This window comes from Astyanax mexicanus, chromosome 10 (genome assembly GCF_023375975.1).
Source record: "Astyanax mexicanus isolate ESR-SI-001 chromosome 10, AstMex3_surface, whole genome shotgun sequence".
NCBI classification, from domain to species: Eukaryota; Metazoa; Chordata; class Actinopteri; order Characiformes; family Acestrorhamphidae; genus Astyanax; species Astyanax mexicanus.
Window position 1 is genome coordinate 5,451,026 of NC_064417.1, and position 17,012 is coordinate 5,468,037.

Sequence of the window (17,012 nt, forward strand, 5' to 3'; positions counted from 1 at the left end):
CTCCAGCAGTGCTTGCCAGGCTTAGCAGCAGGCTACAGACCGATAATACTCACCTCTGAGTGGCAAAAGAGCTAGCGCTTAGCAGCTTATGCTAATACTGCTCCAGCCTCTGTAGCTACTGTAGAAAAACTTCAGTGGAGTGGTTTTACTACTCCTTACAACCTGACTGGTAAATGTCATACATAAGTCACACTGGATTATAAGGCACATTGTCGATTTTTGGGAAAATTAAAGGATTTTAAGTGCGTCTTATAGTGAGAAAAACACTTTTATAACATATTAAGAATCATTGAGTTCTGGTCAACCACATTTTCACCATACAGTGAGTTCTAACGGTACCACTTTTAAATAAGACTACCTTTATAAAGGGTTTATAAATGGTTTACAATGAGTTTATTAATGGTTACTAATTAGGTTGTAAATGCCTTAAAAATCATTAATAATCAGTTATAACACATACGTAGAAAGGGCAACAATGACCTGTTGTTTGCTAAATAGTGAACCCACAGCCATCTATATTGTTGCCTGTTCTACGTATGTGTTATAACTGATTATTAATGATTTTTAAGGCATTTACAACCTAATTAGTAACCATTAATAAACTATTTGTAAACCATTTAAAATCCCTTTATAAAGGTAGTCTTATTTTAAAGTGGTACTGTTCTAACAGTACTATATCCGAATAATAGCAGAGCTTTGCGCTAATTGGACATCTTCTTCTACATCCACTCTTGCATCTCATGGTCGTCTTTTGTACAGTAAGTGAATGTCTTTTCTATAAGTTGGTTGGGTTCCTGTGTCCTTGTGTTCTTTCTCACAAACTTCCAGCAAAAAGCAAGACGCCGTTAATGTTACAAGGAAATGCTGCTGCCATGACTGCGGCCATGTTTGTTCCTATGTGATCTCACGTCCATAGGCCGTATGTGTCAGGTAAAAATATGAGGCTTCAGATTTCAGTCACACAGCTACAGCAAAACAGCTAAAAGAGAACATCTGACACTCTGAGCCGTCTGAGCGTTTTAGACGTATTGTGGAGAAAAAAAACTGAATTAAAAATGAAGAAAAACTGAAGAAGACCTTTTCCCCGACTATGGAGATCTAATTCCCCTTGACATTTTCAGCATCTTTTGAGGAGGTAAGCAATTAATGAACCTTTTCATCGGAAAGTGCCCTCTTGTGAAGCACCTCTTTGTGAGGAACGTCGAATGAATCTCGTCTATCATAAGAAAAATGTTATTCAAATACAATGTGCAGGGTATATCCATTAAACAGGAATGTCCTTCTCACATAAAGGGGGCTTAAACTGATCTAGGTCTTGAGTATGAAATGATATATCCTTAATTCCTGTTTTTTTTTTTGTTTTTTTTAAAAACAGCCAAAATGAATCTGTCAATTTGTTGGACTGTTTCTGTCTTTAGAATGGTTTCACTTTTTTACTCCAGTGCTTTTGTAAGCTATCAGTAAAAAGTACCATTCAATTAAAAAAACTTCTTAACAAATATATATATATATATATATATATATATATATATATATATATATATATATATATATATATATATATATATATATATTTGGGAATGAGCACAGGCCAAAATAACAAATAAAATATAATAAATATATTGCAGCAAAAACTAAAGCAACACACAGAATACAAAATGGTGGTGCCGGGCTGGTCTGAGCAGGAAGTTGTTCCAGGTCAGGAAAGGGGAGGAGCCCTGAACGTCTCCCAGGTCAGGATTTCTCTTGTCCTTTTATAGAGTGTGCCCCTGGTGGCCAATCACGTTCCTGCAACTAAAAACTAAACACAAACACAGAGGGCGCACAAAAAAAAAACAATACGACCAGAGGTCGTAAAAATATATATATATATTTTATATATTTTATTTTATGTACAACAATTTGTTAAACACTCTGAATGTTCTTACAATGTTCTGTGTGGCCTGAAAGTTCATAAAACTTTTACATTTTCTTTTTTTTAAATACATTTTTAAAAGTAGATAAGGATATGTGGTAATCTATGAATTGAGGAAAATTATCCAATATTACATCCTGTGAGTTATAAATTATATAAATTATAGCAACACCAAAGCAACTAGCAAGCATGGCAATGGCAAATTATGTGCTGATTGGTTTATTTCTCCTTACACCCAAAACACACCAATCAATACTTAAGAGAATTCGAACACGCCTTTTGTGCATTTCAAGCTGTGCGTGGTGTACTTTTCCTGCCGTTATGATAGCAAAGACACACTGACACGGTCTAAATCAAGCTGCACTGTGCGCGGTTGAATGCTCGTCTACATGCTAAGACTAAAATAGGGTCCATGAAGTGAACAGGTGTGAGTGAGGTCAAAGTTACCATGTAAAATATATTAGTAAACATAGAGTATTGTGCAAAAGTTTTAGACACCTGTGGGAATTCTAGTAAAGAAAAAGCTTCTTATCTGTGAAGTAAGTGTTTTTTAGCTCAGTAAAACACATTAGAGCATTATAATAAATACAAACAGCAATTTTACAAAAAGCAGAGCAGCTTTTACAGCACTGTTTTCCTTAAAACATCTCCTAATCTCTCCTCCTTATCTGAGTTTAATAGAGTTATTTCTAGTTCTCATCATATGAATCAACACCTGGTTTGGTAAATTGGTAAATGTGGTAAATCAGGTGAGCTGCTGACGGAACTGAACATAATATACACATGCTGGCTGAGGAGCATCCAGGAGAAATCTGTAACTAAACTTTGTTCCACAGCTTGGCTCAGGATACAACTTACTTACCTACAAATAAAATAAATCTTGTTACTTTTTACAGTCTGTGTGTTCATTTGCATCTGATTAAATCATATGTGGTGCTTTTTTCAGCCAAATACACTTATTCTGATGAGATAAATGGAATAGTGTAATTTGCTTAGGTGCCTAAAGTTTTTGCACAGTACTGTATAGTTTAAATATTTACAGCCTTATACAGTTTTTTTTTTTTTCTAGTTGATCATATAAATTTTTGTCATGTTATACACGCTAAGAAAAGTAAGTACAGATTTGTACTTAAAAGAGTACAAAGCTTGTCGCTGGGGCTGTACCTTATACTGAGGTACAAAAAAGTACCTTTCAGTGAAAGTCCTTTTTTGTACCCATGTTTTTTGTGCCAGTAAAGATTATAAAGATTATAAACATTATCATCAACTAGATATGGCTCAAAAACTTGATGATCCAAAATTGTCTGGCTTTCAAATAAAAAATGTGCAATTAAAATATATATTGTTTATTAGTACAGTGATGCAGAATACTGAATGTACCCTTTGGCTGCAGGTTAAATGGTACAAATTTGTACTTTTTGCTGTAGGAAATTACTTTGTACTTCAGAGGGAACAAATCTGACCCTGTAAAGACCAATATTGTACCTTTGAGGGGACAATTACGAAGAGTGTACCTTTGAGTACAAAAAAGTACTCATATCGTACCTCTGTTTTTTAGAGTGTATGTGTTATCTATATCATTTGTGTTTTGTGAATTGACCTGATCTCCATTTCTGTTCGTTAAAGGCCTCTGTGTTCAAAGCTATTGACAGACTGTTCCTCAACCTCTGGCCTCCTGACATTTTCAGCAGAGCTGTAAAACTCTATATTTGAGGGTTGAGGTCAGAGAGACGGCCGGTGAAGAAGATCCTGCTTAATTACACGTAAGAGGTGTCATTTTAACTCTGCTCTTCCAGGTTCAGATGACGCTTAATTAATGTAACCTTCACTCTGTCTGAGAATAACCGTTCACACTTTCATAAAAAAAAAGAGTCATTTGAAAAGGTCAGGCAGATTAGAGTCACAGGTAACACGTCACCACTTCAGCCTAACCAAGTTCAACACCTTCCATCCTGATTCTTCACACCGAAAGGGGATGAATTTGTCCTTAATTGATATCAAATATTTTCAGTAATTGTTGGGCTATTGAGCGCACCTGATTGTAAACTGCACCCACTAATTTAAAAAAAAAAAAAAAAGAATTTGTACATACAGCTCTGGAAAAAAAATGAACAGATACCACTTAAAATGATGAGTTTCTTTAATTTTACCGAACTGAAAACCTCTGGAATATAATCAAGAGGAAGATGGATGATCACAAGCCATCAAACCACCAAACTGAACTGCTTAAATTTTCTGCACCAGGAGTAAAGCAGCATAAAGTTATCCAAAAGCAGTGTGTAAGACTGGTGGAGGAGAACATGATGCCAAGATGCATGAAAACTGTGATTAAAAAACAGGGTTATTCCACCAAATATTGATTTCTGAACTCTTAAAACTTCATGAATATAAACTTGTTTTCTTTGCATTATTTGAGGTCTGAAAGCTCTGCATCTTTTTTTGTTATTTTTGTCATTTTCTGCATTTTTTATTTGGAAGTAGTTTATAGAATAAAACTCTAGAAGTCAAATTTCTTGCAAAAACAATAAATAACCGCACAATTCTGTTGACACATTGTGGATAGCTGTTTTGACACATTGTTGACACATTGTGGATAGCCCTTTTAATTAATACATTCAATTATTTTATATTACACCTTCGTCTGATATACAGATGTGTAAAATGCACACACAGAATATTTCTAGGTCCTGTAGAGAAGTGTAGCCAAAAATAAAAAAAGATAAAAATAAACCTGCTGGCACCTCACCTAGTAATATTAGGCATGGGCTAGAGTGTTTTAAAGCCAAGTAGGCTTTACATTGTGCACAAAGTGTGCAGTATTCCCAGGTGTGATTTTTTTACTCCCTGCTTTCATGACCTTGTTTGATAGTAATTATTAAAATATTGAAAAAAAAATGTATAAAATGTAGTATTATTTCAACAGTACTTCACATATGGTCTCCCTTTTAGTGGCAGGAAAGCGTAACACCACCACCAGCTGGAGCTGTTGCTGATGTAACTATACGCACCTGGAGTCTGACACACCTGGTTTACACCTGGTTTACACCTGGTTCCCATAAAGCATGTCCCAGAGTCCCAGAGCTCCAAGATAACAGTAATAATACTATTACTAATAATATAGTGTAGTATTTGAGCCAAACAGCTCCAGAGGCCTGGGGTTGAAGGTTCAAGTCTTGTTCTAGTTTCTGTCAGTATATATGGGCTTCCGTTGTCATGAATTTATGTATACATGTAGGTATGTATGAATCTATGTATGTATGTATGTATGTATTGATGAATGGATGGATGGATGGATGGATGGATGTCTGGCTAGATGCATAAAATGAATGAATAAATATAAATGTATCAATAAATAAACGTAAATGGATCAATGGATGGATAGATAGACATATAGAAAAGTGAATGAATGAATAAATAAACATGGAGAAGGGTGAAAGAAGAGATGATAGATCAGGGGTCACCAACCTTTTTGAACCTGAGAGCTACTTCTTGGGTACCAATTAATGCGAAGGGCTACCAGTTTGATACACACTCGTGAAATTACAAATTTTCTCAATTTACCTTTAATTATATGTTATTATTAATAATTAATGACATTCATCTTCATATTTTTAGACCAGGCCTGCGGGCTACTCATAAGGTCCTTGCGGGCTACCTGGTGCCCGCGGGCACCATGTTGGTGACCCCTGTGATAGATAAACTGAAGGATATATTGATATTTGGCTAGTTCAATAAATATCTGGATACTAGCCCAATAAATGAATGACTATAAATGGATCAATGAATTGATGGATGGATGGAGGGATGAATAGATGTACGGATAGGTGAATGAATAGAGAAATGAATATGGGGCAGGGTGAAAGAATAGATGGATAGATAAACTGAAAGATATAAATATAAACAAATATTAATGGTTCAATTAATTAATGGATGGATGGATGGATGGATGGAGGGATAAATAGATATATGCATAGGTGAATGAATAGAGAAATGAAAATGGGAGAGAGTAAGAGAATAGATGGATGATACTTGAATAACCAGACACATGCATGAATAAATCTAAATGAATCAATGAATGAATGGATATATTAAAATATTTATTATGGATGGGTGAATGAATGACTAGATAAATGGATGGATATATAGATAGAAGATAAAGAGAAGACAAATCTTTACTAAAAACAGCAAGTTGTTTATAATATAACTAAATAACAATACAATTATTAATCATTAAACGGCTGGAATCATGTACCCTTATTAACAGCAAGGCAGTTTAAACTGTTTTTAAATGTGTCTACTAAATATTCCTGCTGGAGTAAATTAAGGTTCAAGCTGTGAAAAAAGCTTCTTATTTTCCTTCTGTTTAATGAACCTCGGTAGGAAACCTCAATAAAGTCCGATTTCATAGAGAGACTCTGCTGGTCTCACCGGTTGCTGTAGCATTTACATTACTGATCAAATAACACCAATATATCCTGGATTCCTCAGGTATCTGATGTGGTTTGCAATGGCTTCCCAGATTATTACACCAGCATTATTACATTGGGACAGTGTGTCGCTTCACAGCATTGGCAGGAATGAAGCGACACCACAAGTGAAACCACAAGACCTCCATACTCGAATCTGACCACCACTGGATCCTAAATAGAAGGAGAATTCATCACTAAAGATGTTTCAATTCTACTCTAATGCAGAATACTGCAAATAAAGGTGTACAGTATACCCTTGATGGCATAATATGTCTACTTTAATATGTCTCTCCTTCACGCACCATGTGGCCTCAGTTGCTCGATCCTGCCGCTTCGCGCTTTATAACATCAGGAAAATTAGACAGTTTCTGAAGCAACAGGCCACCCAACTCCTGGTACAAGCGGTCGTCATCTCACGCCTCGACTACTGCAATGCCCTGCTAACTGGCCTCCCGGCCTGCGTAGTAAAACCACTCCAGATGATCCAGAACGCAGCAGCACGTCTGGTCTTCAACCAACCAAAACGGGCACATGTCACCCCACTGCTCATTGAGCTCCACTGGCTACCAGTTGATGCTCGCATCAAATTCAAAACTCTTACAATCGCCTACAAGGTGATGACAGAACAGCTCCTTCCTACCTGCACTCACTCCTGAAGGCTTACGCCACCTCCCAGCCGCTGCACTCATCCAATGAACGTCACCTCGCTTTACCAAACAAACATTCACACAAAGCAATCCAGACTGTTCTCATACAGAGTTCCCCAATGGTGGAACAATACCTTCCACTACCAGATCAGGAGAATCTCTCACTATCTTTAATAAACTCCTGAAGACAGAGCTCTTCAAAGAGCACTTACTCTCCTAACACCTCTAACTAACTACCTTCTACTACCAGATCAGGAGAATCTCTCACTATCTTTAATAAACTCCTGAAGACAGAGCTCTACAAAGAGCACCTATTCTCCTAACACCTCTAACTAACTACATTCTACTACCAGATCAGGAGAATCTCTCACTATCTTTAATAAACTCCTGAAGACAGAGCTCTACAAAGAGCACCTATTCTCCTAACACCTCTAACTAACTAACTACCTTCTACTACCAGATCAGGAGAATCTCTCACTATCTTTAATAAACTCCTGAAGACAGAGCTCTTCAAAGAGCACTTACTCTCCTAACACCACTAACACACTAACTACTTCTAACCCCATTTCCTTCTTCCCCTCCTTCACTTCTCTATCCCTTTATTTCCCTTCGACCTCCTTTGAGCCCTATCTAAAATGGTTTATCTAAATTCCTATTACTTTTGTACTTCATTATTGTAAGTCGCTTTGGACAAAAGCATCTGCCAAATGTAATATAATATGATATAATGTACTTTAGCAGTCAACGATCTCTCACCAAGGGGTACGCTGCCTTTATTTTTACACACTCTCGTGTCAAAACTCAGGGCCCTATTGTACACTCTGCGCAAAACACATCACAATGCTCGTTGCTATCTTACACCCTGTCAACAGTCTATTTTCACGCCTTGCACACACGTTGTTAAAATAGCATCGGAATTTAGAAATAAATCTACACTGATGGGCCTGGTGGTCTGGGAGTGAGGTGTGTTCTGGTAAAAATATATTAAATACAGGTGCGCCACTAACTGATTAAAACCCTGACAACAGTCAACAGTCAGCCACCTAATCCTATCTTAGCCATACAGGATAAACACACACATATTGACACAAATCCAGCTTTTACACCAACAATAAACAGAATAAAGAATAAAATAACATTGCTGTTTCCTTAAATGGGCAGTATCCTCTTGTGAGAGTCGCAAAAGCGCTGCCAAAGTCAGAGCTCATCTGGCTCTTAAAGGGAATGTGAGGAAGTGACACACTGATTGGTTTATTACACGTTACGCCCAAAACACACCCATGATTCATTAAAATAATTATTTCATGCCTTTTTGCACATTTTGAGCTGCACAACATATGCTTTTTGCTCCCTCACGATACCAAAGACATACACAATACTGACACACCCTAAATCAAGCGGCACAGTAATCTAAAATCTAAAATAGAAGAATCAATGTGAGAGTGAGAGAGAATCTAAACATTTATACGCATATTTCATCCTGAACAACACTGTGTAGACTTTTAAAACAAACATGAAATTGCCAAAATAAACAATTAATGATGGCAATTAAAGCAAAAAGGGAAAACTGCTTTACAACTCAAGGATTTGAGGGAAGGAATAATATCACAGCAATCAAATAAATCCTGAGAGCTGATTGTGGGGCAGTTTGCTGTAAAAGGCTTCCTCTCTGGTATTATTATTTTTGTTGTTCTTCACAGAGCCTTTTTATAGCATAGGTGGGGAAAAAACAGCATATACAAGCTGTTAGCAATTTGAGAGCCTCATAAATCTGGCGTAATTGTTTTAAAATGGGTCATATATTCCAGGCTCCTTTGTTGACTGCTGATGTATATGGGCCTGCTTGTGCCCAGATGATGTCAGAATGAATTAAAAACAGCATGCCGGAGAGATTTCCATTTGGCTTCTGATTGAGTGCTCGGAAGTGCCGGGACTTCTCCGTTTTTTAATTGAAGCATAATGCGATCGTTCCTCGCAGAGGAAGCTGACTTAAGCTCCTGCGTCTGATGTGCGGCTATGGCGGAATAATGAGCTCGGGATGGGTGTGATATACACATTTCATTAGTGCTGAAAAAGCAGGAACAGGAATCGTTAGATCGAGAGGCAGCTGGCATCAAAAAGAAACGGGAATACACTCCTTTTCCAGCCCAATAAGGAGCGGAATAAAGAGATGCCCCTGGTTCTGCTCTGAGGGAAATATAAAACTTCCCTAAAAGTGCTGACACTGTGCACTTTTATACCGGACTAGAGCTCCATCTCAGTGACGGCTTCATCTACTATAAAACATCCTCCAGCACACATACAATATATCATAGCTGATGCTTGTGTTGTAAAGCGCCCTTAACATGGAAAACAAGCTCTCTTAGCTTTAACAGAATACTGCGCTATTCGGGCCTGAAAACTTTATTACAACTTTATTACAACTTTATTACGACTTTATTACGACTTTATTACAACTTTATTACAACTTTATTACAACTTTATTACATAGAAATCTGATTCTCCAGCTTAATTAATTTTTATTTCACTTTTAGTTCATGTCAGGCTTGTGTCCACCCTGTCATGGCAAAGCTGAACAACAAAGTGGACAATGACAGGGTGGACAATTTATCAAAAATAAAAAAAAATAATAATGAAAACCCACTGTAGAGTGGTTAACCTAGAGTTGCAAACATTTTGAATTGTTAACGGTGATTTTAATTTTAATGGTAATTTAAATGCTCTGGGGTTCTGTTAAGGCTGGTAAATCTCATTAACCTTTTCCTGTGCAACAGAGAAATCTCTTGCTCTTCCTTCCTGGGGCACTCCTGATGAGAGACAGTTTCATCATAATGTTTTTAAATAGGCCTTTGCGACAGCACTTGAGGAAACTTTGAAAGTTCTCGAAATTTTTTAGATTGGCTAACTGATAATATAATTTCTACATTATAAATAAACAATAAAGACATATGGAATTACGTAGTAAACAAGAAAAAAAAGTATTTAGCCTCCTCAATCCCCTGATCTAAACCTGATGAACTGAGATGGTGATTTGAGGTGATTTAAATGGGATGAGCTGGAGCTTCACAGCGTGAAGGAAAAGCAGCAACTATTGTTCAGCACCTTCAGGAACTCCTTCCTTTAACATGCTGAGAAAACTATTCCAGGTGACTCTCCCTCATGAAGACACTGAGATTAAAATACCAAGAGGGTGCAGATCTGTCTTTAAAGATAAATGTGCTTAGAATAATTTAAAATATATAAAACATATTCTGGATTGTTTTACACTTTTTGTTTATTAAATTATTCTGCATGTGTTCCTGTATAGCTTTAATATTGTCTTTAATATGCAGTGTGCTGCAATCAAAGCTAAAGGCAGTCGGTCCAAAGAAATATTAGAGTGTATGTGTGACCTTTTTTTTATGGTGAGGCAGTGCAAAATGCAATAAAAAACATGGCACGGTCCCTTAAGACAAGTCTGTGGCTGTAAAAGGCAGTCTGGTCCATTCTCTCACTCTCTTGTCTAATTTGGCTTGGTCTGCTGTATGCACACAGCATTGCCTCTGTCTGAACTATTGTAATTACTTTGCTTATCTGAAAGCTTAGGCCATTTTCCATTATCAAAAACAGCCTCTTTGTAGGCCATGTTAAAAGACAAATAATGAGCTCTAAACAGACTCAGCCTTTAGGGATGCACTTGGGAAAGATTTGATATTCAGAAGAAAAACACAAACGCCATCCTGTTTGCTTCAGTTTGCTACTCTGAGCAGCGGAATACAATCAAAGGCCATTATGACTGGAACAGCAAATCGTATCTCCTGAATATAAATGCGCTCTGGAGAGGAAATACGGCACAAATTAAATTTGATTGACTGGCTCCTTCCACTCAGTGCGATCAGAGCTCAGTACAGAAACAAACAAGCGAGAGGACAGACCCACAAAAATACCCAGAATGTACCAGAGAAACCATCCTCACCATGGTACTGCATCAAGACTTTTACCATATAAAAGCCAGAATTGTAATAATATAATCTAATACAGTATGTCTGTAACATGGAAGAGGAGGCAGGATGCAAGCGCAAGTCGGATTTATTTTCCATATTAACAAAAGTAAACAAAGAACAAACCTTACGGAATAATATAAAGAAAAGGTAACTAAAACAAAACACTATGACACAGAGGATAAACTAAAAGATTGAAACAAACAAGCAAAAATAGCAAACAAAGAAATAAGCAAACATGGAACATAGAAGACAAAATACACAACAGGTTTGAGGCTAAACAAAACAGATAAACAAGATCCAAACAGAGTAACGGCATAAGGTCAAACAAAAAGCACGACAGATAACAAAGGAGCACATGGGGTATTTATACACAGGCAAACATAAGGGACACCTGTGGGAGCTAACAAGGGGGCGAGTTACAAATGAGACAAGAGGTTACAACACTAACGGCTAAGGCGGGGCTAGGGCGGAGACAGAAGGATAACCAAAACAAATGCCATGTTCTCAAAAAAGCACATGGCTAGGGACACAAGACAGGAAAACAGAGACAGACACAGGCTAAGGTGTGCAAGTGCCTCCATTCACACAACCTACGCTCCCAATTGTTTGGGCTCGTCCTAATAAGTTGTGACATTTGACCAACCGACTGCTTTTTTAAAATCAGTGTGAAATTGAGAAATGGTTGCCCATTCCACCTTAAGTTTCAATTTACTCGCTGTGTATGTCATGACTCAGCATAAAGCTCTTTGAGAAATTTCTAACCATGCGTATTTGTGTCTAACCTGACCTGAACTTGAGCTCCAGGAAAGTCACTTGGGTCCATTTGAGTCCAGTGTATCTATCTGACCGGGGCTTTCACCCACCTCAGCATTGAATGAAGGGTCATTGGGTTACAGGAGCAGCGCTGCTCCGGGCTGTTCGTCACGCTGTGGCTGAAGCTGCATAGATAAGAGACTAGAGAAGAGAATAAATGGAAAGTCAGTGGCTTGTGAAGCGTGCTTGCTCCAGCCTTGGCACGGGTCACGCTGCGAACAGCCTGCAAGGCCGGACTCAAGAGTGTTTTTCTATCAAAACCGAGGACTGTACGCACCTAGCAAGCTGTATTCCTGCAGTGCCGCCAAGACGCTGTCCATTTTTCACCCTTGCGCCTGCCTTAAAGAAGTGCCGGGGATATATACGGACACTTATCGGCCGTCGGCACGCAGCACTTTTATGCTCTGTATACAGAGTCAGTTTGAGCTTTTGACTGGCTAATGCATCATGTTGCTAAATGGTCTGCCATGCAGCACAGTGCCCGCGGTGTGATGAAGAGATTCTTCTGAGAAATGAAGCCTGGAGACAGCAACGCAAGCCAAGTGTGGCACTTACAAATGGTGCAAATTGCATGGCGGAGATAAGTGCAGGGGAGAAGGGATCTGTCTGGCAGCTGAAAATACATGCTAACACTGATGGGAATCGCTGAGGCAATGCTAAAGAACACAGAGCATCCATCAGAGAGTGGGAGGATCCACAAGTGGAGTCTGTGTAGCTGTAATCTCGTCCCTCAGTGAATAAACTGGGGTCAGATCAGTACGTGTCAATAAACGACGCCTATCTGAATTAACTTTCAAACACACGTACAGTTTGTGCCCAGTGTAGTACTGTTAATCATTCTCAAGTTGTAGCAGCTGACTCTTATTCTTGGTGTAATGATGGATTCAGCTTAAGCGCTTAATCTTCTTTCACATTTAGTTAGTGAATGAAAAAAATGAATGCTACCTCAGCGACAGTAACGGATAAATGGGTGGATTAAGCATGTAATTTAATCAAACTTAGCAAACTTATGGTTAACAGTAGCAGCAAAGTTGTGTGTGTGTTTGTGTGAGAGAGAAAGATCGACAGAGAGAGAGAGAAGCGTGAAAAAGGTGATAGGGTTAATATAATGAGAGTTAGTTATGAGATTTAATCCACATTTCAACATAAATAAAAAGTAACCTGCCTTCTAACATCAATATTGCTGCTTTGTTAAAATCGCTAATAAAACCACTAATACAATGCTGTGAAAAAAAAATAAATCTGTAGTGCTCTCTTACAGATTTATTTAGCTTTTGCTTTTTTTTTTAATCATACTTGATTGCCTGATTACTGGCAGACATATAAAAAAGAACAAGAATTCACTTGATAATAGAACCTGTCTAAAAACATAAAGCAGGATAAAATGTCTCAAATATCAACAAATTTTGCCCCTGATCTAAAGAAATTTAAGAATAGATGATAAAACAAAGTCAGGAGTTGGTTGCCTACTAAAATGACTCATAATGGTATGGATAACTCATCCAGGAGGTAAAAAAAAAACAGAATTACATCTAAAGAACCTCAGGCTGCATTGCCTCAGTTAAGGTCAGTGTTAATGATTCAATAATGATAAAGAAACTGTGTGAAACATTTCTCCAGATGATCCAGAATGCAGCAGCACGTCTGGTCTTCAACCAGCCAAAACGGGCACATGTCACCCCGCTGCTCATTGAGCTCCATTGGCTACCAGTTGATGCTCGCATCAAATTCAAAACTCTTACAATCGCCTACAAGGTGATGTCAGAACAGCTCCTTCCTACCTGCACTCACTCCTGAAGGCTTACACTACCTCCCGGCCGCTGCGCTCCTCCAGTGAACGTCGCCTCGCTTTACCAAACAAACATTCACACAAAGCAATCCAGACTGTTCTCATACAGAGTTCCCCAATGGTGGAACAAACTACCCTCCACTACCAGATCAGGAGAATCTCTCGCTATCTTTAAGAAACTCCTGAAGACTGAGCTCTACAAAGAGCACTTACTCTCCTAACACCTCTAACTAACTACCTTCTACTACCAGATCAGGAGAATCTCTCACTATCTTTAAGAAACTCCTGAAGACTGAGCTCTACAAAGAGCACCTACTCTCCTAACACCTCTAACTAACTACCTTCTACTACCAGATCAGGAGAATCTCTCACTATCTTTAATAAACTCCTGAAGACAGAGCTCTTCAAAGAGCACTTACTCTCCTAACACCTCTAACACACTAACTACTTCTAACCTCATTTCCTTCTTCCTCTCCTTCACTCCTCCATCCTATTATTCCCCTTTGTCCTCCTTTTATCCCTATCCAAAGATGTTTTTCCTTTAAACTTATTTTAAATTGTACTTGACTATTGTAAGTCGCTTTGGACAAAAGCGTCTGCCAAATGTAATGTAATGTAATGTAATGTAATGTAATCTAATGTAATGTGAATATTGGTCTCTATGTGAGAGTTCTAAGGCAAAAACCTTTGCTGACTAAAAAGAACTCAAAGGCCCATCTCACATTTGCCGAACATGGTGGTGGTAGTGTGATGGTCTGCGGTTGCTTTGCTGCTTCAGGACCTGGAAAACTTGCTGCCAGAGATTTTGTTGGGTGGTTACTGTTGGATGATGTTTCAGACACACTTCTGAAAGTGTTGTCCTGCCTGCTTTACCAGAGTTACACAGTGCTGTTAGCATTAAAGAGTAGCATAAATAGGGATACCATTCTTCCTAATACTTATTTTCTCCAATTTATTCTTCCCAATTTATCTAGGCTGATTGTCCCACCCATTTAGCTGTTACTTAGCTGTATATTCTCATCACTAGTGATGCCACAACACAACACAAAACATGTTTATAGGAAAGCGCAGCGACTCGGTTCTGATACATCAGCTCACAGATGCGTTGTGCTGATCAACATCACCCTAGGAGTAATGAGGGATAAGAGCGCCATCTACCCACCCAGAGAGAGCAAGGCCAATTGTGCTCTCTCAGAGCTCCGGCAGCTGATGGCAATCTGCATGACTGGGATTAGAACCAGCGATCTCCTGATCATAGTGGCAGTGCTTAGCCTACTGAACCACTCGACACAGATGGATTGTGTAGAAAATTTAATCTGATTAAATTTATATTGATGCTCCTTTGGTTTCTTTAAATTATATTAGATATAGATAACTGATACATGAGAAGAATTCTGTATATATACAGACTTACTTTTTTTTTAAATTTCATTTAATTTTTACACCTTTCTCTACAACAAGCTGTCAACATAAGAAAACACAAGGAAAACTGAAGCTTGAATCTCCACAGAGTTGGGAGAACTTGCGCATGACAGATGGAAAACAGGCGTTTTTTTATTCAGCGCAGTCAAGAGCACTGAGCTGGCCCCAAACACAAGCAATTAATTTGCATGTATTATGAACGGAAGTGGAAACGTTACGCAAAAGAACATTATAGAATATTTCCAGCCATGTGGACAGCCTTCATTTGCCAAGATTCTCCATGATAACACGACAGAGACAAATGTACCAGACTTTTTGTAATGAAAACTATTTTGTTGATGTACGGCAGAATAATAATCACAAATACACTTAGTACAAAAAAAAACAAGATAGGAAAAAACACAATTTGCTTAAATTGTTGACTCACATGTTCACATTCATTGTGCATTAAGTCAGTACCATTCAATGTTTTTCTTTATTTCTTTATTAATTTTTTTTCTACATTTTATAGTAATATTAAAAACATGAAAACAATTAAGGGGCACATCAAAAAAATGTTTGTCCTCCACATTAATCCCCTGATCTGAACCTGATGAACTGAGATGGTGATTTGAGGTGATTTAATTGGGATGAGCTGGAGCTTCACAGCATGAAGAAAAAGCAGCATCTATTGTTCAGCACCTCCAGGAACTCCTTCCTTCAAGACGCTGAGAAAACTATTCCATACGTTGTTTGAACGCATAGAATTGGATATTTCTAAACAATACTCAACTATTTTGAGTTAGTTGAACATTTGTGGACACTTACTGTACTATTCAAACTGAGATCTTTGAGTTAAACCAACTTCTAATAACTGAGTTTAGTCTGCTTTGCCATTAACAGCTTCTTTTCCAATGGCTTCTGTCACAATCTATTTGCATACTGGGCGTGTCCAACAGTTTCTGACTAACACTCACCATCAGTGTGTAGTGATTCCCCCTGGGCTACCTTACAAATAAATCAACTTCCCCTTTTAGTTGTAATAACTTGATGTTTTAATTTATGCTAACTCAAGTTTTCATTCCCCATTACTTAAAAAATTGAAGCAAACCGACTGCCTTAAAAAAGTTAAGTAAACTCAACTTATCTGATCTTACAATAAAAAAAAGTTAAATCAACTTCCCCTTTTAATTGTAATAACTTGATGTTCTAAGTTATGCTAACTTAAGCTTCCTTTACCCATTACTTATCGTTTTTAAGGCAACCGGTTTCGTCAAATTTTTAAAAGTAAACTCAAATCATCCGGTCTTACCATATAACAAAAAAAAAAAGGTAAATCAACTTCCCCTTTTAATTGTAATAACTTGATGTTCTATGTTATGCTAACTTAAGTTTTCATTGCCCATTAATTAACTTTTTCAAAGCAACCGGTTTCCTACATTTTTTTGTAAGAAAATTCAACTTATCGGGGCGTACAGTGCACAAACCCACCTACTGCAGCTTACAATGCAGCAAAACAACACCACAATAAAACTGATCATCCACGAGGTGTTTCCTTCACGAGTCATTGCTTCCACTCTACGGTTTAAAGATACACACAACACAGCTGTATAAAGCCCTGACTGAGATTTTACTGCACACCCTGATAAAGGTTCGGCAGGTGAGCTGTGCAGCAGTTGCTAACTCTGCTGCTCGACGTCCCCCTCCGGGGCTGCAGGTACGTTTTCCACGCTGATAGGCTAAGTGTAAACCTCACCCAAAGCTGTAGGCTCTGCTCTGCTCGGCTCTGCTCGGCTTGCTCAGACAGCTCCAGCTAAAGAACCCGGCGTTTGCAGCAGCTTTCAAGCCTGATGCCAAAAAACATTACTCATCCTGGTGGAGATAACATGCGAGCAGAAAGCAGCGAGGATGCTCTGGCATATGCATGCGGCCTTGGCAGCTTTCGGCTCAGGAATAATGTTTCAGCGAGTAAAAAAAGGAGAAAAAAGAGAGAAA